The 21,933-nt window shown below is 40.9% G+C and overlaps 1 protein-coding gene across 3 annotated transcripts in view; it reads right to left on the bottom strand.

Annotated features, from left to right (window-relative positions):
- Window positions 1–4,860, bottom strand: part of LOC131251599 (bZIP transcription factor 1-B-like) — a 42,354-nt gene extending 37,494 nt beyond the window's left edge. For 2 of the 3 annotated variants that reach the window (XM_058252417.1, XM_058252419.1), the window contains exon 1: window positions 4,524–4,860. The gene's annotated coding sequence lies outside the window, so the exon portion shown is untranslated. The remainder of the gene's footprint in view (window positions 1–4,523) is intronic. The other variant, XM_058252420.1, reaches the window with a different exon arrangement.
- Window positions 4,861–21,933: the final 17,073 nt, after the last annotated feature.

The following is a 21,933-nucleotide window of genomic DNA, read 5'->3' as shown; positions in this document are numbered from 1 at the left end:
CCCATCCGCTGAAACAGATTGGCTACTGCCACTGGCGGATGGCTGGTGGTCGGTGCTCTGTGGGCCCCACCACAATTTGTGTTTCATCGATGTCGTCTATCTATTTTTATAGATAATTTTATGGTATGATAAAAAAATGAGGTATATACTAATCTCAATTGGACCACATTACGGGAAACAGTGTTGAATGAACTTAGACCATTAAAAACTTTTTGGGGGCCATAAAAGTTTTAGATCAAGATGATCTTTGTTTTTTCCCTTCATTTGGGTCTGTATGGCATAATTAACAAATTGGATGTCAAATAAACAATACAGTGGGCCTTAGGAGGATTGAAATGGTGGATATCCAATCACTATTATTTTCTTGTGGTGTGATCCACCTGAGATTCGTATCCCTCTCGATTTTGGCATAAAGCCCTAAAATGATCCGTAAAAATGGAAGAACATAATGGATAAAATACATACATCATGGTGGGGCCTAGAAAGGTTTCAACGGTTGAAATCATTATACCCACCATTTCGTATGGTATGATCCACTTGATCTTTGGATTTGCTTCAATTTTGGGCTCAACCCCTTAAAGTGGATGGAAAAACAGATGGATGGCGTAGATAGACCACATACATCCAAGGTGGGCCCAACTGAGTTTAGTCAGTACGATAAGAGCATACTCAGTAACCGATTTCCCACGAAAACCTTAGAAAAGGCCAGTGCGACTGCGAGAGGGTTTTTCGCTGGAGGGAAAAACCAAAAAAAAAAAACCCTAAAGAGGGTTTTGCGGGGAGACGGTGAGATGCGAAGGGTTTTGCAGGAGATTTCAAATCTCTAAATCTATACCAACTCTGTCGATCGAGATTCGAGAAGATCCTCCTGTTCCGACTTTCGATTAACCAAGTACGTAAATCACTCTCAATTTTTACGTATTCACGCAAGTTCAGCCCCGACATTCCGATTTTTCTTCCGATTTATTCACGCAGCCCCAATAATATCGCCCGTATTTCGATAATATCGCCCTATGAAAAAAATCGCCGATATTTAGCCGACAACTAGGAGAGACGAAAAAAGGGGTTTTCAGTGTCACAGGGCTGGCGACACCGATAATATCGTCGATATTATCGACTTTTCGCCGACAATTTGAACACTGACTGTGACCAATAGCCTTATATTATCACATTCTTGGGCTTGCAGATATATTCAAAGAAGATGGATAGAGTTGAGCAACAAAAATTGAATGCGCTCGTCTTCGTAAAATATTATCTCCAGCTCGAAATCCGCCATGCAAAGAGAGAGGACCAAGGGCTTGATCCCATATGCTTATCAGATATGGAATCTAATGATGAAATAAGGTGTTCTGTAACGGTAACGGTGGCCGCAACGGCCACCACCGTTACCTTTACAATACGGGTCGTAACGGCTGTTATGGCCCTCGTAACGGCCGTTACAATCTCTTTTTTTATTGAAAAAAAAAACATCCTGAAAAACATGTACTTGCCCCGTAATGTTGATTGAAAAGTATGGAAAACTTGTATTTGTCCCATAACAGACAATTACAGGGCTGTTATGGCCTTTATAGGGGACGTAACGTACCGTTAACAGCACTTACGAGTCATTTTTTTCATAACGGCTGTTACGGCCATTACGACCTCGTAACGTGTAACAGTTGTCACCGTTACCTTTACGTAACAACCTTTACGGCCCCGTAACGGCCTTTACGGCACACCATGTGATGAATGGATCACGGAGAACGAGGATCCTGCACTTCCTACAGGTAACGCTTGGATGGACAAAGGTGAATGCTTTGCTAAAGGCTTGGAAGATATGCAGGGTGCAGGCGGATCCACATCAAGACCAGATGGGCGACGTGGTATGACTCATATAGTCATATTCTTATTGTTTAGTCTTGTAGCCTTATAGTTATTAATTAATAGTCTTACTCTTATATTATAATGAATTTTGCAACAACTATTTTGTAGGTCCTAGAAATTTTGATATTCAAAGCAAGGCGAAGGGAAAAGTGAAAGTGGTAGAAGTATAGGAGGAATATGAGTTTATTTCGACATCAAATTCTAAAGATGAAGATGATGTTGATAATGTCATTGGTGATGAGGAGGAGGATGGTGGCACAACCGATGAAGAATAGATTTATTTGGACATTTTATTTCCTTTTTGAATTATAGAAACAATTGAATAGAGATTATACATGTAAATGGGAATGGGGAAAATGTTATTTTTTGAATCGTATAGAAAACTTAGATGTAGATGGGATGGGAAAAGGGATTGTTGTTTGAACTTGATTATGACATGACGATATATACATGATACATCTTTTTCTTTTTTTTTAAAGACACAGGGTGTCCCCACCTCTTTTTGAAGTGAAACTAATCCATGCAGATACACGCAATCACCCACAACCACGTGTATTGGGTAAAGCCAAGGAGGGGAATCGAACCCTCACTTGTAGGGAGCAAACCTACATGATACATCTTTTTTTTACATATTGATGACAAAATGGATGGTTGATGTGTTTTTCTTTTGTTTTTTTTTTTAAGTTATATACAATTTTTTTGTTTTTTTTTATGATATGGTTTGTGAAAATCTGAAAAAATCTTAAGATTTATGATACGATACGATACGATTCAGACCCCTTTACGATTTACAATACGATAACGATTATGACAACATTGCCTCCATTTTCTTTGAATACACAGTCAAATTCAAGATAGTCAATAAGTGGTCTTCTACACTTCTATCTTTTAAGCAACTTTTGATAGAGTCTAAAATCACAACATGAATATCCTTTCATTTATACAATGCCACATTGTTTGCCTCCAATTTTTGGATATTGTTAACCCATCTTCCAGCACTAGCCAATGGTGGAAAAAGGTTAAATGTTCCTGTCCCCATCTTGTAAGCCAAAGGGCTCTAGACTTTTGCCCCCACATAATTTCTTCCTCCTCCACTTTTCACTTGTATTCAACATGGAGTTCATTTCCACGATACCTATTGTTGTAAGGCACCATTCATTGTTCTTCTTTCCTATCGATATTTTGGATCTCAAAAGGAATTTTAGCAATCACTTCTTCCACTTTCCCAAAGTTATTCATGTTCCATTTTGTGTGCATTACTCCCTCTTCTTCTTCTTTTGAGAAGTCATTTTGTGTGCATTTCTGATCATGAAAAAAGGGAATTTTTATATTTTTTAATGGATAATTAAGACCCCATTTGGAAAGTGTGAAAATCCCCATGTCATGCTATTTAAACTGCATTACTGCTGCTTTGAAATTGGGTTTAATCCGGGAAGTGTCGAAACTCCATTCCGCATTGAGCTGAATGTAGAAAGAACAGAAAACTAACACCAAATAGCGAGCTTAATGAGGCAAAGAATTAAACTGAGCTCAATGGCCATTTTTCTCAATTGAAGTATGGTAATTTCCAAAAACATCCGAAGTTCATACAGATTTTAGGGGCAGAATGTTAACTATGTTGGTTACCTAGAATTATGATGAACATATACCTATTTTCTTTGAGAGGAGAGCTCTGAATCAACAGATAAATGCTTAAACAGACACATGATAAACCATTACATGCAAAGTGAAGATCCCCACATATTACAGTCTGACAGATACAGACCCTTGATCGAAAGACCAGACAGCCAAGGATCCAAGACCATAACCCAACATAAGCACACATTTAAAGCATAGAAACGGAATCCCCCTTCTGAACAAATGCTAGAAATATAAAGCATGTATGTAAAACCAGCATGCTTTCCCTTTGTCTAGCAGTCGTATGCACCCAATAAGTCCCCTGAATATAGAACTCATAACATAGCAGTACAGAACATAAGGGTCCCTTGGAAAGTTCAAAGTTACCAAGGCACACAAAACTCGCATTTGATAAAAAGTTAGGACTTTGCTATACATACCCTACTGATTTGGGGCAGAAAAGGCACGAAAATGGAAGCCCACTTAACATGAGTACTGCATCCTGTGCCATCCTAAACACAAACCACCCATTTGGCACTGCATCCCAACACTAAATAAACCAACATGCAGCATATGATTCCAAACCCTCGTGAATTTGTAACAATGTCGATTCTTCGTGAATCCAATCTCATAATTACAATTCGAAACATCAAGCACCAAAAAGAGCGTCACTCTAATAATTCTCCAGCTGAATCCAACCACCACGGAAAAAAAAAAAGTCACCACCAACTCGATTCCCATTCTACTTCTCTCCTTCCAAATCCAATCAAAATCAAAACACATCAAACACAAAGACGAAGCCCTAGAAACCAAATCCATTCCGGTAACCAAACATAGATCAGAGCGACCAACATAGCATGCAAAAAAAAAATCATCTCGAAATCAAAAGAGCGCATCATGCGGAATCCAGATATTAATCACACTCTTCAACACTAATCATTTGCATCAAAATTCACAAAGCAGAAGAAAACATCAAAATCTACAACTTGAAACAGCGATAGATATTCAAAAAAGCAAGAGAGAGAAAGAGAGAAGAATCATACCAGAGAGTGTGAGTGACTGAAAAGCGTCTGTTTGCTTCTTCAGGATAGAGAAAGGGAGAGAAGAAACCCTAGGAAAGGGGAGGGAGAGAGAGAAAGGGAGGAATGAAAGGGACTTCTAGGGATTTTGGAAAGACAGATAGGAAATATCAATATGACTGAAACTACAAAGGGGGTTTTTAGCCTCTCTCTCTCTTCTCTCTCTCTCTCTAATTTCTATAGATGTAATGTGATGAAGTATAGATCGATCGATTTCTCCCTCTCTCCCTCTCTCTAACTGCTTTCAACCCAACTCCTGCGAGGCAGCAGCAGCTCTCTCTCTCTCTCTCTCTCTCTCTCCCTCCCTCTCTGGGCAACAAACATGAATAAGATGATACTCGAGTCCGGAGGATATATGCACTGCACTCGGGTTTTTGTTTCGGGGCCTGCGGCTACTGTTGCAGGGTGCCCGAGCAACAAAGAGTCGATGTGGGACCCACGGTGATGTCTGTCTTACACCTACTCCGTTCCACTTGCCTGGATTGCGTACTAAGTAACTCTGCGTGTAAACTGTGGGGTCCACCGTGATGTATGTGTCTTATCCATGCCGTTCATCCATTTTACCAACTCATTTTAGATCAGGAACCCAAAATCGAAGCCTATCAAAAGCTCATGTGCGGCACGACATAAGAGAAACTAGGAGTTGAACATCTACAGTTGAAAACTTCTTGAGGGCCACGGAAGTTTTGGATCAAGCTGATATTTGTGTTTACCGTTGGTCCGTGGATGTGTGGCCTTATCAACGGTTGGATGACAAATAAACATTATTATGTGCCCTAGGAAGGATTCAATGGTGGGTATTATTACCTTCCCTTTTACTTGCGGTGTGGCTCACTTAATACCTGGCATGCTTTAATTTTGAGTCATAGAATGGCCGATTTGTAGGGCCCACAACTATGTTTGTGTTATATCCCATCATTATATCTGTTTTATCTGTTTTGCCATTTTAAGACATGCTGCCTACTAAAAATGAGGGAGACCCAAAGCTAGAGCAGGCCAAACATCATGAGAAACAGTGTGGATTGAAAGTGGACTAGTGAAACCTTCCTATGGGCCAAAGAAGTATTGAATTAGGATGATTTTTTTAATTAAAAAAAAAAAACCCTCGACGTAGTAGATGAGAATCACATTGCAAATGGGCTGGACGTAGGCATTTCCATCTCTACTTTTTCTCAGAGTTTGACCTACTTGAGTTTTAGATCTACCTTGTGCAGAGGCTTCCATCTAAAAACAAGCCAGTAAAATGAATTTAACACAAATTACATTCTCCCTTAGTCGGAAAGTTCTATTTCCACCAGATGTATGGTCCATCAAGATATTCATTTGGAGTCCACTCTGTCCATTAGTTAATCATCAGCTTATGTTAAGGTGAGGCCACAAAATTGAGCTGCCACTTTAGCAGATCTTACGATCGACGGAGGTGGGTGGGATCCTTGACCGTAGGGCTTATTGTGATTTATGTACCTTATATCTATACCATCTATCCATTTTGAAAACTCATTATTAGGCATGATCCCAGAGATGAAGCAAGTCCAAATTCAAGGGAGACAATAATATAAGAAACAGTGGTAATTGGCATTAAAAACTTTTAATAAGTCACGGAAGTTTTGGATGAAGCCGATATTTATGTGGTCTCTTCATCCAGGTCTTTTTGACCTTATCAGCAAGTTGGATGGTAAATAAATATTCCGCTGGCCCCCATGAAGTTTTCAATAGTGAGGATTCAATTATTACTATTTTCTGTGGTATAATCCACCTAAGATTTAGATCTGCTTCCTTTTTTTGGATCATGCCTGGAAATGGGCTTTCAAAATAGATGGACAGTGTGGTTGTTAGTCAAATGTATCACATTGGGCCCTGCAATTAGGGATCCACCCACATCCGGATGGATATGGGATCCACCTAAACCATGCCCCTTAAAATGAGGCAGATTCAAGACCCAACTAAACCACACCACTAAAATAAGTAAGGATTAAATGCATGCCCTTGAAACATTTAAAGCTACGTGAATTATGGATGAAAACTAATATTTGTGTTTCCCCTTCATCTGGGTGAGAGTTGGCCCGAGAGTTACCTCCATCAACGGGCTTGGTGGTGTATGAACATGAAGGCGAGGTCAGGAAGGCTTTTAATGGTGAGTGTTTTTCAACCACATTTGTTTCTTATGTCATGGCCTACTTAAGTCCAAGGTTTGCAACATGTGTTTGGCTCTCGGTTAATAGTGGCCGGATGAGAGTGGATTCCACCCAGGCAATGAGATGGGCTCCACCAAGCATGTAATCAATGGGCTCCACTGAGCATGATTACAGGGATTTGGATTGCATGAGGGAGCACGCAACACTAACTTGGTATAGTGTGCAGCTAAGAAAGCTATGTGGACCACATTATAGGAAATAGTGGTGATTGAACTCCTACCATTAAAAACTTATCAGTGGCTACAAATGTTTTGGATAAGTTGATATTTATGCCATCCCTTCATCCAAGTTTGTGTGACCAAATCAACAAGTTGGATGGTAAATAAACATTAATGCGGTTAGAGCTCGGCACAGGACGAGTGGACTCGGCAAATCAGCTCCTTTGACTTGTTCAAACCCGACTCGACCCCAATTGAGTGGGTGAGTTAATCCTTCAACATTAAGGACCAAACAACAACAACCTCCTACAAGATAACATAATGCCGAAGTAAGCAGGAGTACATAGACATAAACCATGTAATAAATCATTAAAATTTCTTTAAAATCCCACTGCATTATATAAGTAATTGTGAATCCTATACAAATCGTATGATAAAATAAGGTTAAAAAAACTTGTTAAACACATGAATCAGGGCGATAGAAATGCACCACCAACATTCATTTCGGAAGAGATAAACAACTATCTTTTAAATACCTTCAACCTTGACTCAGCTCAAAGTTCTCTTGTAATTCAAGCAGTAAAAAAGATAGATGAATGATAATTTTGACAACGAAGGTAGATGAATGAGTTACTATTATAAACAATGTTACTTGGTATACACGCAACAAAAGGCATTAATTATACAAAGAATATTAATCGATGGAATGATTTGTATGTGCAACTTCATCCAAATATATTTTTAAGTTTTCACAATATTTATTTACTTCGTTTTTTTTTCCATTACAACTTATTTTGATAATGTTTATTCCAAACAACTCAACTCAAATACACTACCTAAATCAAGATACAAACAAGAAGAAACTGTCATATAAGAAAAAAATCAACTCAACATGACTCACTGTTGACTTGACCGACTCAATCCGGGTTAGTCAAAGTTAGACCATGGGGCCTAGTTGAGTTCGCGTCAATTGTATTTCAAAACCACATCAAGCCAGGTCAGCCCTAACTTAGTATGAGTCAACTCAATGCTAAGTTTTTAATGATGCACCTTCAAACACCACTGTTTCTTTAGTGTGGTCCACCTGAGATTTAGATCTACCTAATTTCTAAGATAATGTAATTAAATGAGCTAGAAAATGAATGGACTTCGTTGACGAAATACATAGATCATTGTCGCCCAAGGAGCTTTTTCAACGTGTCGTACAACGTCGGTGATGCGTGCTATGCTACACCATCCGGTCCAGAATTCAGCTAAATTCCCGCAATGAGTGAAAGAGGAAACTCGTTCCAACAGCTTAAGTAAGGAGTTAAACCCATGAATCGAGCAATCTAAAAGTGGGCCACACCATACTAAAAATTGAATACGAGGATACCCCACTGTGGAAATCTTCCTACGACCTCTGCCATGTTTATACAATATCGAACCCGTTCAATGGTGTACATCCCTGTGCTGCTGTTTCCTGTGGTGTGGTCCTCTTTAGTTTTGTATATAATTGATTTTTCGTAACACACTCCAACATTATCCGGAGCAGCTGATGGACGGAATGGATGCCACAAAGACACTATTGTGGGCCCCACAGAGCTTTTTGTTGATGCGGCTCCCTACAACGTGCGTGGTACAATGGCGATCGAGAGCATTTGTTTCCTGGGATGGACCGCCCAGCAATCACGAAAGAGGAAATCTTTTGATACTCTGTCAGAATGTGATAGATGATACGCAGGCCCTGCTATATCGAAAAAAGAAAAAAGAAAAAAAGGCCCTGATATATCGTGCACGTGGCACATATGTATTTCAAATCGAACTGCATCCGGATTAAAATTTGTCCCAGAATGGTTTATATATTGCTTTTGGATTGGTGGACATTTATCGGTAGGTGAAATAATAATAATAATAATCCAATGGTCATGATTCAGCAAACAAGTGTTCACGAATAAGTGGTTAGGTATCGTTAAATCAGTTGTATTTTGAGATTCTGACTTAGTTAAGTGGGCTCCACAATTTATACAATATCTTCATGAATGCCACGCGTGGAATTTTTAAGTGCATGTGTATCAAGCATCGTAGGGCGCAAGAGTATCAAATAGCTCCCCATCACTGAACATTGACAGGATGGTAAGAAGAGCCGCGCTTTCATGCCTCGCTGTAATTTCACGCGCGTTTTCACCAGATCCACACCGTCCATCAAATATGCTGCCTTAAATTCACCCTTGAACCCAAATATCATCATGATCCACAACCTAGGCCACACTTTTAAAAAAAAAAAAAAGTTGAGATGGGACGCACATCATTACTTTCGTGCAAGAACCGTCATTGTATTTTTATGCCATCCATTCCATTCATCTGATGTGCCCAAGAGGGATGAAAGAGCTGCCCAAAATTCACGGTATTCCAAAACTCAGGGGACCATATCAAGTGAATTTAGAAGTTTAAGCCACTAACTACGAGGTGGCCCACCTGATTGTTGAATCATCATGATCCTTGGGTCAGGCCAAACAAGGGGCGTGTATCCGATGAACGGTGTGGATTTCATGCGCGTTTAGTCGTGACCCTATGGGGGAGGTACGCACGCGTTTTCCCTCTAAGAAGCTATCCACAGAACCAACCCTTTTGAAGGTTATTTCGGTCAAACCAAACGGGGACCTTGTATTTCCGTTATCGGCCGTCTATATGTAGGCCACATATCGGACGGTTATGGATTGTACTGTTGAGGAAACTTTTTTGGTTAGGGTCCATCCACGCTTGCATGCATCTGACCGGTGATCCGGATTAACGAATCATGGGCTCCACTTGGTAGATTTGAAAAGCCGCGTAGAATGTGCAAACGCAGGGACCGGTTATCTTATTACTACTCGTCGTTAGATACTCGAGCTGAAGTGTGCACTGTATACTCGGGTTTTCATTTCCTATAAGTGTGGCCCACGGATCAGTGCGTTGGATTCCAGGCCCTAATTTGGATTGACCATGCTCAGGAAGATGAACGGATCGGATGATGCTAGCCATCAATCTCGGGTCTCTTTCAGTTGAATGTGGAGGGTTGTTGTTGCAATTGTTTGCTTGACCGTCTATTTGCAGCCGACAGAATGAAAGGTCAAGATTGCCCCGTCGAGGATAGTATTTTGAGAGGGCCGTCCATGCTTAAGTGGACGAGAAACACGAGCATTTTTTGTATATCTCGTTCAGTTCGCATGAAAGGACGTGTCATTGTCGGACCGTGTGTTTGTAGTTTGTACAATTCGAGCCATTTCAATGATCTAAACCACTGATCTGAGAGGCCCACTGTTGATAGACGGTGGTATAAAAATCTAACAAAATTAATGATTCCAACCCATCCAATATACGACATTTTCTCAAATTAATAAAGACCGTTGCAATTTTCCCCATCCATTTGCACGCTGGGATTGTACCATCTTATAGATTTTAGTAGCCATGGTCCATCCGTTTCAGGGGTCATCAATTCAACGACCAGGATCACCTAATACTATGCTAGCCTGTACAAATTCGCGGCTAAGGATACCGTACATTCATCCTCCGGCCCGCGACTGAGCGATTCCACCCCTTCAGACAGACGCCCCACGCGCCACGCGCACGGACGCGTATTAGGCGAGGCAGGGGTAAACTGCTTAGTGGGCGAGGCCCTGCCGTGGGTCCCACTTATATGTTTATTTTGTATATCCACGCCGTTCATCGGTTTTTACAGATCATTTTACATAATTTTATAAACAATGAGGCAGATCCAACTCTTACGGGGACCACACAGTTTGAATTGAATTCACACCGTTAAAAACTTCTTACGTGCCACAAAAGTTTTGGAACAAGACGATACTTGTGTTGTCCATCCATCCACCTCTAAATGACCTTATCAGCAGGTTGGATGACAGATAAACATTACAGTAGACCATAGGAAGTTTTTAATGGTGACCCTTTTTTCGGTTAGTGTGGTCCACATGAGATCTAGATATAATTCATTTTTGATAATTTACCTTAAAATGATATGAAAAAACGTATGGACAGAATGGATATAAAACACATACATCGAAGTAGGCCCCACGGTTGGGGACTCGGCGACTAAGCTGTTACCCCTGCCTCACCTAACTCCCGTTCCACGCGGACCGTGATGAAGGAGAAATTGACCATGGTAGATGCCACCTTTTTACCCAGCGTCTTTTCAACACGCTCCGAAACTTTACTTTCCCAAAGTAAATCATGTCCGTAAAAGTAAACCATTTTGTACGGACATAGGAGACGAAAGTACTTCACAACCTATGGCTACGAATTATAACCGTAGCCATAGGTGTTAGCCACCGTGAATGGTTTACCTTGGGAGCGTTTTGAAAAGACGACGGGTAAAAGGTGGCGTCAACAGTGGTCAATTTCTCGAGTGGGAGGTACAATAGTCTGCTGGACCACTCGAAATTGTAGTTCTCGAAACTTCATACCTGTGATTAGAACCGTTCATCCGTTAGAATACCATTTTTCAATTGGAATACACCATCGATTTTATCTTCGGGACATGTGGGGTACGTTGATGGATAGTGGGTCACTGAAGATGTGGCTTATATACAATGGAGATCCTGCAAACTGCTAGTTTATATACTCTGGTGCAGCGTTTTGCTTTTCTGCATTTTACCAAACTACCCTTAGTATCTCTCATTATTCCGTGCTGTCCAAAATGCTACCGCGCACGATTCCATACACGTGGGCCATCGTTCAGAGATCTACGCCGTCCATCCGATGGAACCTACTAAATATAGGGTATTCTGCTAAAACGAGCCAGATCCAAAACCCTAACCCTTCAATTCATGGATTACAAACAGAAAGTAAAAGTAATAAAAGCAACGGTCTGTATTCAATGTAGGAAAGTACGAAATTTTGACTAGGTCATTAGAATCTATGAAAGTTTGTGAAATCTTCATCCACGGTGGGCCACATTAGATTGACGGTCTGGATTACCAAACCGTCAACCCACGTGATTGCAAAGCGTACTTTTGCCGCAAGCAGGACACTGTAGTTCTCTTTCTACCTTTCTTACTTCTGTTACCGTGAAGGGACACGAGCGGCACGGACGTGTCAGTAAGTGCCAGTTGGATGTCACGGATTATTAAGGGGCACACCCATCTTCATGTGGCCAAGTGCAGATTGATCCGGGCCGTCTATCTAATGTCCAATCTCTAGTTTGTATGCCCCAGACGAATGGATGCTCAAGAACCTCGAGGGTGTGAGCTCGGCCTGCAAACGACCCTGCCTGACCAGACCCGGATGTTGAACTGGTGGGGCCTACCTATCGAAAGTAATGATTTTGCCTGATCGAGCCCTGACCCATACTCTAGGGGTGCACCTTGGGCTGGGCTCGACCTAAACCCAGTTGCTCATGGGGTCAGACCAGGTTGAAATTTGGGCCGGGCTTAAGCAGGTTCCAAAAGTTGAAATTGGACGTGATGGATATGTCACGTTACTTGAAATGCCGAGGTAGAATGATCAAACAGGTGGTAGTTGCATAGGGCCCATTGTTATGTGTAAGTGCCATCTAAACCGTCCAGTAGATGCATCTCCCTGTTTTAGGTATGTATTCTAAAACCCCAATTGATTTTTAATTCAGGTGGGCCGCACTGGAAATTAGGATTTTATCAATGGTGGGAGTTCAATCTCGATTTTTTTCTTTGGTGTGGCCCACTTGAGTTTTGGATCTGCTTAATTATATCTTGTATTAATATGAGCTACATCAAAATGGGCCATACAGGTTCCTAACCACGTTGTTGTAGGAATTTTGCATTCCACGAGCAAACATCAATTTGTATATTCGGCGTAGCTCTATACTTAATGGGCCCACCATATACATAGGGAATGCACACGGAGGTGTGGATGTAAACCGAGTAACTAACATAAGTACCTGCATGACCCCGTGATTTGATGGGATGATAGATTGTTGTGAGAAATGAGGACAGTGAGGTAGCAACTTTGAATATATTTAACGTGGGCCTATTATCTAATAGCGACCTGCGGTCTAATCAAATCCCATATATTTCCCGCGGGGCTATTCTCTAATAGCAACCTGCGATCTAATCAACTCCCATGAATTTCACATGGGCTTGATATCAACTTGTAGTTCAATCAAATCACATATACTTTAGGTGGGTATATTCTCTGATAGCAGCCTGTAGTCTAATTAAATTCCACCATATTATGCTTATGCCAGCACGCTTGTACATGAGGGTAGTACTCAATCCACATCTTCCAAGTACGAAGATGGTAATGTAACACCCCGGGTTTTCAGGGGCCGTGTAGGAACTTGGCCTCCAAATTCCCAAGTGTCGCTTATATCCTAATTATGGTGATTTGTACATAAATCAATTTAGATGAGCAATAAAGGAATCGGCTGTAACATAAACCACAACCACAACTAATTTACTGAATTAAATGCGACTAAGAAATATAAGTCTATAGGAATATTAAACGAGTCGCACAAGGCGTCGTCCAAAAAAAATTATAAAATAAATGTCCAAAAGGAAAAGTGCGCTAGATCTACAACTCAACAACCCATAATCAACTCGCACATTCTACGGTGATCTACTCATAAGCTGGAAGTAGGAAAGCTCATCCCTATCCATGCTCACCTCGCTCGACTCGTCGAGCTCCGCCTCGCCTGCATCTAGTAAAGGGTCTGGTTGGTGTTTTAAAAAACTATCCCAAAGTGAGAGTGAGTAGCTAACTCAGTGGGTGCCATCAGCCATAAGTTATATCAAATATCAATTATATGATGAATTTAATGAAAATCATACATTCACATAACTCTGACTAAACTTATTAATGCATACGCATGAATTATAGTACGATGCATATCCTTGCAACAAATACTCCCTCGAGCAACTTCGTCTTGCGATCGCGTATGACCAACACTCCCTCATTGTAACCTCAACTGTCGAGTCGCTAATCTAATTAATGCAATGCGATCGTGAACATGTTAGCTGAGTTTTTAGTTAAGTCCGTTCGTTCAGCAGGTTGAGGAAACTATTACACCCGACGATATCAATGCCCTCATCCGTTTGTGAGGCCATGACCTTTCAATGTGCTAAGCCAGGACCCCACGATCCTTGATCCCATCAGGTTCCTCACCCCCAATTTGAAAGCACGTGAGGAGTGTTGGGAAGTGGGATCACTCGCAGATCACTACGGAGAGGCTCGTCACCCCAACGTAGATCGACAGCACGGACATAATATCTCATTCCACCATGCCCAGCTCACGAGGCTGTGGATCAGTTTACTAACCGTTATCAATGGGTGTCAGTGGGCAAGGGGTGTTTCAGGTTCCAACAGGCGTGAGCAAACATGGTTAACAAACACGGTGAGTCAGTTGGTGGACCCAACCGCCTAAACTTAGGCGAGCATGTATCGCACGACATCAGGTGAAAGCAACCCATGTAGTCTCACTACTGTCATACATACGAGTTCGTCCAAATTGGTCAGTCTAGTCTCGGGACGGCTTAACTGATAGGGCTGCCCTCATAATTTATAGGTTCCTGACCAACCTAGACAAAAAGGGCTTCAATTCTTAACGTATTAAGATAGTCATGATTTCTCATTAAGTATTCATAGAATATAAAACACAAGCAGTCAAGACATACTATTCAGAATATCAAAATGAATGCAAACTACCCCTAACAACAAAAATTATACACGCATGTACATGGAATTGGATTTTTTTCTTTCTAAGAGACAAAAATTTCATACGTCATTCACAATGCAGGAAATGCAGACATACGAAAGTATAGAAAATCATGCTGGAAATCAAATGCAAGGGTGAACATGCAGCAAAATTTCTAAGCCTAAACACCATTTCAGATTGATCAAACACCAATTTATCTTTATATGCATGTTAGACATATACACCAAACTGGTTCCTAGATAGAATCTCCTAAAATCTATACATGCATATCAATCTAGCATCCAAAATCATAAAGTTCATCATAGAATTGGTAATTTGTCACCTAAGGATAATAGTCCGCACCTTGTGACGAACCGCTCGATTCACGGCGCTCGTAGCGTTAGGGTGTTAGGAAATCATCGTTGAAATGCCTAAATAAGCATACAAGCTTATGAGAATGGGAAGGAATTAAACACAAGACCTAGACCTACAAACATAACTCAATACTTACCTTCAATCGTCGCTGAATCGACACCAATTAAGAACAATGTTGCTATAAAGGAGATGAGAGGGTGAAGGTGCACAAACCCTCATGCTTTCAAGCCCTCCCTCTCTCTTTCTTCTCTTTTCTCCTCTTTCTTTTCTCCCTTTCTCCATTTCTTTCTTCTATGGTAAATTCATATGGGGAGAGGGGTGCCTAAATGAAACCATTAGATAATATCAAATTTGGTGTAAATGGCCCCAAGGGGTAGGTTTTTACTATACTAACCCTAAAGGAGGGTCTTTCTAACTCCTAGGGCCCACTATGGGGCGTACATATTGATATACACCGTATGATAGTTAGTCCTAACGATGATCTACGTATGGATATGATCGGTCCGCCATTTGGATGCGCCGATCGACAGATATGATTAGAAGTCTGTTTAACGGTCACCGATGGTCGATTGAGGTCGCGGCTATATGGATATGAGCAGAAAAATATCCTTACTCCACGTGTGAAGTTTGGTCGTAAATCGACGGTCCGAAATCCTCAACTTTGCATAAGAGTGGACGACCCAATTCACTTAAGTTTCAGCTTCTTCCTTTAGGGTATTTACACTTCTCATGCACTCGTCCTTTGGCTCAACTTGAGTGGTTCTAGATAGTACCCAAGTCCGACTCCCGCGATGGACGTCGAGCCCAGTAAGACGGACATTATTCTATAGTTTTGGAACTAATGACCCACCAACGAGCGGTCTAGAGCTTGTTCGAAAAATCAAAGCATTTTTGGAATGAATTAGGTAAAGATTTCTCGTGGACAATGATTAGGGTTTGAATTTATTATATTCATAGTGTGGTCTATTTATAACTAGTGAAAGTGGAGATTTGGTCATGATTATTCTAAAACTAGGTGAAAAGAGTAACAAGTTTGATTTGGTCTATTAGTCAAGATTCGGGCCTTATCCGACTCGGCTTCGGTTAGATCTTTAATTTAGTTATGATTGTCTTGATTAGTTAGCAATGAGTCGATTAGATTTGGGTCCCATGTGAGTAAATCATGGGGTTAAACTTGATGTTCAAGTGATCGGGCGGATTCGTTGGCTTCCCACGGTTGATTAATCGGACTTGTGCGGTTCTTTACTGGTACCACCAGTGTATAAACTAACATTGAGTGCTAATGGTCAGTAAGTGATATTATAAGTTAATTAAAAAAAATTCAAGAATTTTTAGAAATCGAAAATAGTGAAATTTTAGGACGTTACAAGTAACTTGTAAATCAAGACTATTTTATGATATAACAACTATCTACACTCAACATAGACATCAAAATATTAATATTGTACATCATATAAGGGCACGGAGAACATGCCTCGATGCACATGCCACTCATACAAGAGCTATATCTTGTTAACATGTGTCGTTCCTTTTTATAGGGAGGCGATATGGTGGGCCCTCTTATGTGCATAGGTAGAGTCATTGCTACCTGGTTCGAGTTGCTGGCATACACAATGGGGTCATAAAAACTAAAAACAATGGGCCGACCTAAGGATGAGAGGGCGGACTGGCGAAGCGAATTGGGTGGTACCCAATATCATCGAATATCCCTAGTGTCAACGTAGGGCCTATCATGATGTATATGATTTATCCAAGTTGTCCATCTATTAGCCAGCTCATTTTAGATCATGAGCCTTAATTGGAAGCAAATCCAAGATCAAGTGGACCAACCATAAGAAATGTTGATGCAGAACACCCCAACATTTGGCCGAGCTCGACCTCAACAAATAAGCTGCGCCCGACCCCAATGTTTGGCTGAGCTTGACTTCAATGGATAAGCCGCACTCGACCCCAACGTTAGCCCATGCTCGAACTAACTGACATTTAGTCGGCCTGCGATCCGCGCCAGAGATCATGGAAACTATCTCCAATGTGGTTCTCCTTGCTGAAGATTTAGAAGAATTCCCGCCACGCGTAAACTCAAAATCCTAGTAGGATTTTGTCCCTGCCAAAATAGGGACGATCGCACCCTTCGCCACCGGCTCTTCCCACTTATAAATAAGGTGATCCCTATAGGGGAGAGGTACGTACACTCTCTAGCCCTATACCCAGGGGCCAAACTAGACCTAAATTCCTGACTTTGGCATTGGAGGGTCCCCAGTACGAGCCAGGGTCTTCTTTGTTCGTTCTTTATGCAGGTTTACCGTGGGAGGGGGCTAACTAGATTTTTACATTAACAAGAAATAAAGGGGATTGAATACCTACAATTGAAAGCTTCCCAAGGGCTATAAAAGTTTTTGGTCAAGATGATAGATTTATTTCTCCGATATTTATTTGCCATGAAACCTTTTTTAAGGTCACAAGACCTTTGGGGCTAACTAAATTTCTGCATCAACAGGAAATAATGGGGATTGAATACCTATAATTGAAAGCTTCCTAGGGGCTATAAAAGCTTTTGGTCAAGATAATATATTTATTTGCCACGCAACTTTTTTTAAGGTCACAAGACCTTTGGGGCTAACTAGATTCTGCATCAAGGATTGAATGCTTTTAGTTGAAAGCTTCCTAGGGGCTATAGAAGTTTTCGGTCAAGATGGTATATTTATTTCTCCTTTGCCCAGGTCTTGTGACCTTAAAAAAGGTTGCATGGCAAATAAATATTGGAGAAATCATTAGGAAGGTTTCAATGGATGCCATTATTTGCACTGTGTTTGTGGTGTAGTCCACCTAAGCTTTGGATGTGCTTCAATTTTAAGATCATGCCCTAAAATGAATCCGAATAACATATGGATGGCTTGGATAAAACACATACATTATGGTGGGCCATACAAAGTCCAGTGACAAGAGATGGTCATTCATGGTGTTGGGGTCACCTCGCATTTGGCTTGGGATTTGGATGGTTCAGATTTGATCACTTTAGTTCCCCGAATTCATTTCCTTAATAAACTCTAGCCAGACTATCAAAGTATTTCTCTTTAAAAAAATTGCTTTGGGACCGTTTGGCTAGTCGGATTGGAAGGGACTGGATGGTATTGGAAGTTAAATCCAGGATTGGCCGGGCGTGCCAAACAGAGTCGGTGATCTGATCCCAATCCCATGGATCTTAAGACAATCCACTGACAACACCATCATTACCTTTAAATCCCATCCAATCCACCCTAATCCATTCAAATTTGCCTGGATGTGTTTGGTTGGAGGGATTGGAAGGGTTGGGAAGGTTTAATCCCGGGTTTGGCCGGGCGTGCCAAATAGACTGGATATAGCAATCCCATGGATCTCAAGACAATCCACTGACAACACCATCATTACCTAGAAATCCATGCCATCCACCCTAATACCATTCAATCCCTTCCAATCGACCGGCCAAACGGGCCCTTAGAGTTATTTCATAATCTGGCCATGCATGCAATGAAAAATGAGATACATGCAGCTGTAAAATCGACTAAATTATATAGCCCACTGCTTCAAAGTTACGGTCCCAATAAAAAATTTATTCAACAATCCTAACCTTTGATTTGCTTTCTTGTTGAAATTGGACCGTTGCATGGTGATGGTGAGTAACCCTCCTCACATGTGGCACTTAAATACAATTAATCAATCCATTTAAATTGCAGGAAACTTCGTTGATGGAACATACTTCTAAGATGAAAGTGATCAAGACATCCTAAATATTAGATTAAGATGAGCCCCACATTGGGACCAATGTACAATTTCTCCTAAAATCTCGAACTTCACCCCCATGTGGCCCATCTAAGTATTAGATCCCTTACTATGACTTCATGCCATGGATCAACGTAAAATTGCACCTGAAACCTCTGATTTCACACGGTGTGGCCCACCCGGGTATTAGATCGGTATTTCCCTTCATCATGATGAGTGATACCTCTTGAACGGTTGGATGCAATATGCAAACCATGCTAGTCTCACACAGAAACCTATAGTTGGAGTCCCATACCTATTATTACATGTGGTGTGGCCCACTGAGCTATGGATCAGGTTGATTTTTTACTACATTACTGAGATTTAAGGGGCATGCCTTACGGATGGAGTGGATGTCCTAAGACAACATGATGGGCCCATAAAACTTAGGTGTTTGATAGGTTGCATAAGCTCTTGTTACGAGCGACTCCGGTCCTGACACATCGGATTGCTTGCTGATCAGGGCTGAAAGCCGGGTGGGTTCAACCCGACCGACTCGATATTGGGTTGGGCTTGGGCAGGATGTATTGGGTTCGGTATTAAGCTTAGATTATACAAATATCAACTCGATGAATCTTGAGTCAGGCTTGGGTTGCTTGACCCAACGTGAACCTGATTGATCTATAAGTTACTTATAAGTTATAATTGAGCGTGCATCATTTGTGTCTCAAGCTAACAAGATATGTCAGATTTCTCTCTTTCAAATATATTGCATTCACTTTTTAAAGAAGTAGTCTTGTATTTTAACTCGTTTGTTTAGAAAAAAATAAAGTTCTTTATATTTATAATTTATAAGATTATAGGTACAAAAAATAAGACATGTATTGAAAATATAATAGACTAATGTAATAATAAAAATATTAACATGTATTCACTTGACCAACCTAATTGAGCCGATTAAGTTGAGCTTGGGTTGAGAATTGCCAACCCAAGGTTGGGTTAGGTTAAGGTAGAGGAACCTTGGGTTGGGTTAGGGTTGAGCACCAACCTAACCCAGCCTGCCCGACTTTCAGCCCTATTGTTGATTGTACCAACATCGAGTTGGCTATTGGACTGTGCTCTATGGGCCCTACCGTAATTATGTGTTTTACCATGTTCATCTATTTTTTCAAAATAATCTTAGGGCATGAACCAAAATTGAGACATATCCAAATCTCAAGTGGACCAAGGCATGGGAAAAAGAGTGCTGATTGAACACTCAGTATTGAAAACTTTCCAAGGCCCACCGTAACATTCATTTTCCATCCAACCCGTTGATTAGATAACACAGGCATAGATGAAGGGAAACACAAATATCAGCTTCATCCAAAACCTTTGTCGCCTCATAGAGTTTTTAATGGCAGGTGTTAAAACACCACTGTTTCTTATTATGTGGTGCACATGTAATTTAAATCTGCCTCATTTTTTAGACTACTGCCTAAAATGATATGGAAAAATGATTGGACAATGTCAATAAAATACATGCATCATAGTGGGCCCATACTTTAATGGGAATCAGTGCCCACTGAATCACAACTATCAAATGGGGTAGGTTTTCCCCACGATTGCATCTTATACAATGATCTAAACCGTTCATATCTGGCATTCTATGCTCAGTGTCTATCAAAACATTTGTTGAAAAAAAATGACTTTGTATAAAGATAAATTGGAACATTAGAAAATAAAGCCTCAACCCCTCATATCTAAAGGCAAGAATGAAAGGTTAGGATCATCAATGAAGCATGGCCGCAGGATCTATAAGAAAACAACGAGAACATGAACGGTTCAGATCATCATCTGAGATGCAATTCAGGGTGCCTTGACTGAAGAACGACGACATTCAGTACCAAAGACAAGCAGACCAACGGCTAAGATTTGAAGTAGCAATGGACCATAGCGGATCAGGCCTAAAACTTAATAGATCCCCACCATAGCTGGACCTGGCCCATTGAGTAGGCCTGACAATGGTGCTGGTTCAGGCCTAGATTTTGAATTGGTGGGGCCACACCCATTCGAAATATTAGATTTTCCTGGCCTAAGCTCAGTCCATTCCCAGCCCTACGATCGATGTGTGCACTGATCTTGAATCAAACCCTTTAATGGATGATGTAGGTTGGGCTTGGGCATTAATGACAGGTTGGATTAGTAAAATAGATCCTAACCTTTAATGGAGTTGAAGATGTGGGACCCACTAGTTTTATTTTAGTGATCTAGACCATTGAATTTGTGGTCCCCATCATGGTGGGCCATTCTCAAAGAATCTCCAAAAGTGGCCTGGCAGAACGGTGCAATAGCCAAATCATCCATTAGCTGGATCCAACCGTGTAGATGTTCTTTCCCAAGATTAATATGGTCCACTAAGCAGGTGGGCCCTGATCATCTAAATAGCTTGATGGGTTAGAAAACTGTGGCCAACTTTCTGGCAGCCGTATATTTATTTGATAGTGTGGCCACTTGAGAAGTGTACCAACCTGATTAATACGTGACATGTTGGCACACGTGTGGCATGTATACAAGACACCTCGTGGAGTCGAGCTGAGTTGACTCAGTCCAGCTTCGAGTTCTACTCCTGGAGTTTTTAAATAAGGGTTTGAACAGTATTAGTATCTAGTAGCTGGAGTTTTGAGTTTGTACAAGATGGTACTTAGTTCTGTGACTCCACTATCTATATGGTGGACCCCATTGTGGATGGGCCATGGATCAAAATCTAAGCCGTTAAGAAACAAAATGAAGCAATGATTCATATTCGACTAAGAAAACTGAATTCAATCAATGGCTAGGATTTTTTGGTTTGGATGGTTTTTGGTGGATGGGCTGTCAACAGCACTGGGAATAGTTCAGATCATCCACTTGTTATAAACAGAATTTTTTTACTTTCTTACATTGTGATTGGTTTACATTATCATTTATGTTAACAACACTACTACTTTAAATGCTATACGTAATGATGTAGCCCAACAACACTGCAATGAATGGACATATTAGAAAATAGGTCTGCATTCCACTAGGAAATGAAACCATGGGCCCACATTTACAAATTGAAGAATCAAGCATTATAGGAATACAAAATACGAGTCAGCTTTGACATACCTGAGTTTTTATTATGGCAAGCAAGTTCCATGGATCGATAATCCAGACCTTTAATTAATCTGTTGCACCCCTTCGTGGATGAATTGTGTCCCAATAATCACTTTGATAGGATAATTTGAAACTTTCAATTTGTGGCC

Source organism: Magnolia sinica, chromosome 7, assembly GCF_029962835.1.
Source record: "Magnolia sinica isolate HGM2019 chromosome 7, MsV1, whole genome shotgun sequence".
In the NCBI taxonomy this organism is placed as follows: domain Eukaryota; kingdom Viridiplantae; phylum Streptophyta; class Magnoliopsida; order Magnoliales; family Magnoliaceae; genus Magnolia; species Magnolia sinica.
This window is presented reverse-complemented; position numbering and strand designations above follow the sequence as displayed.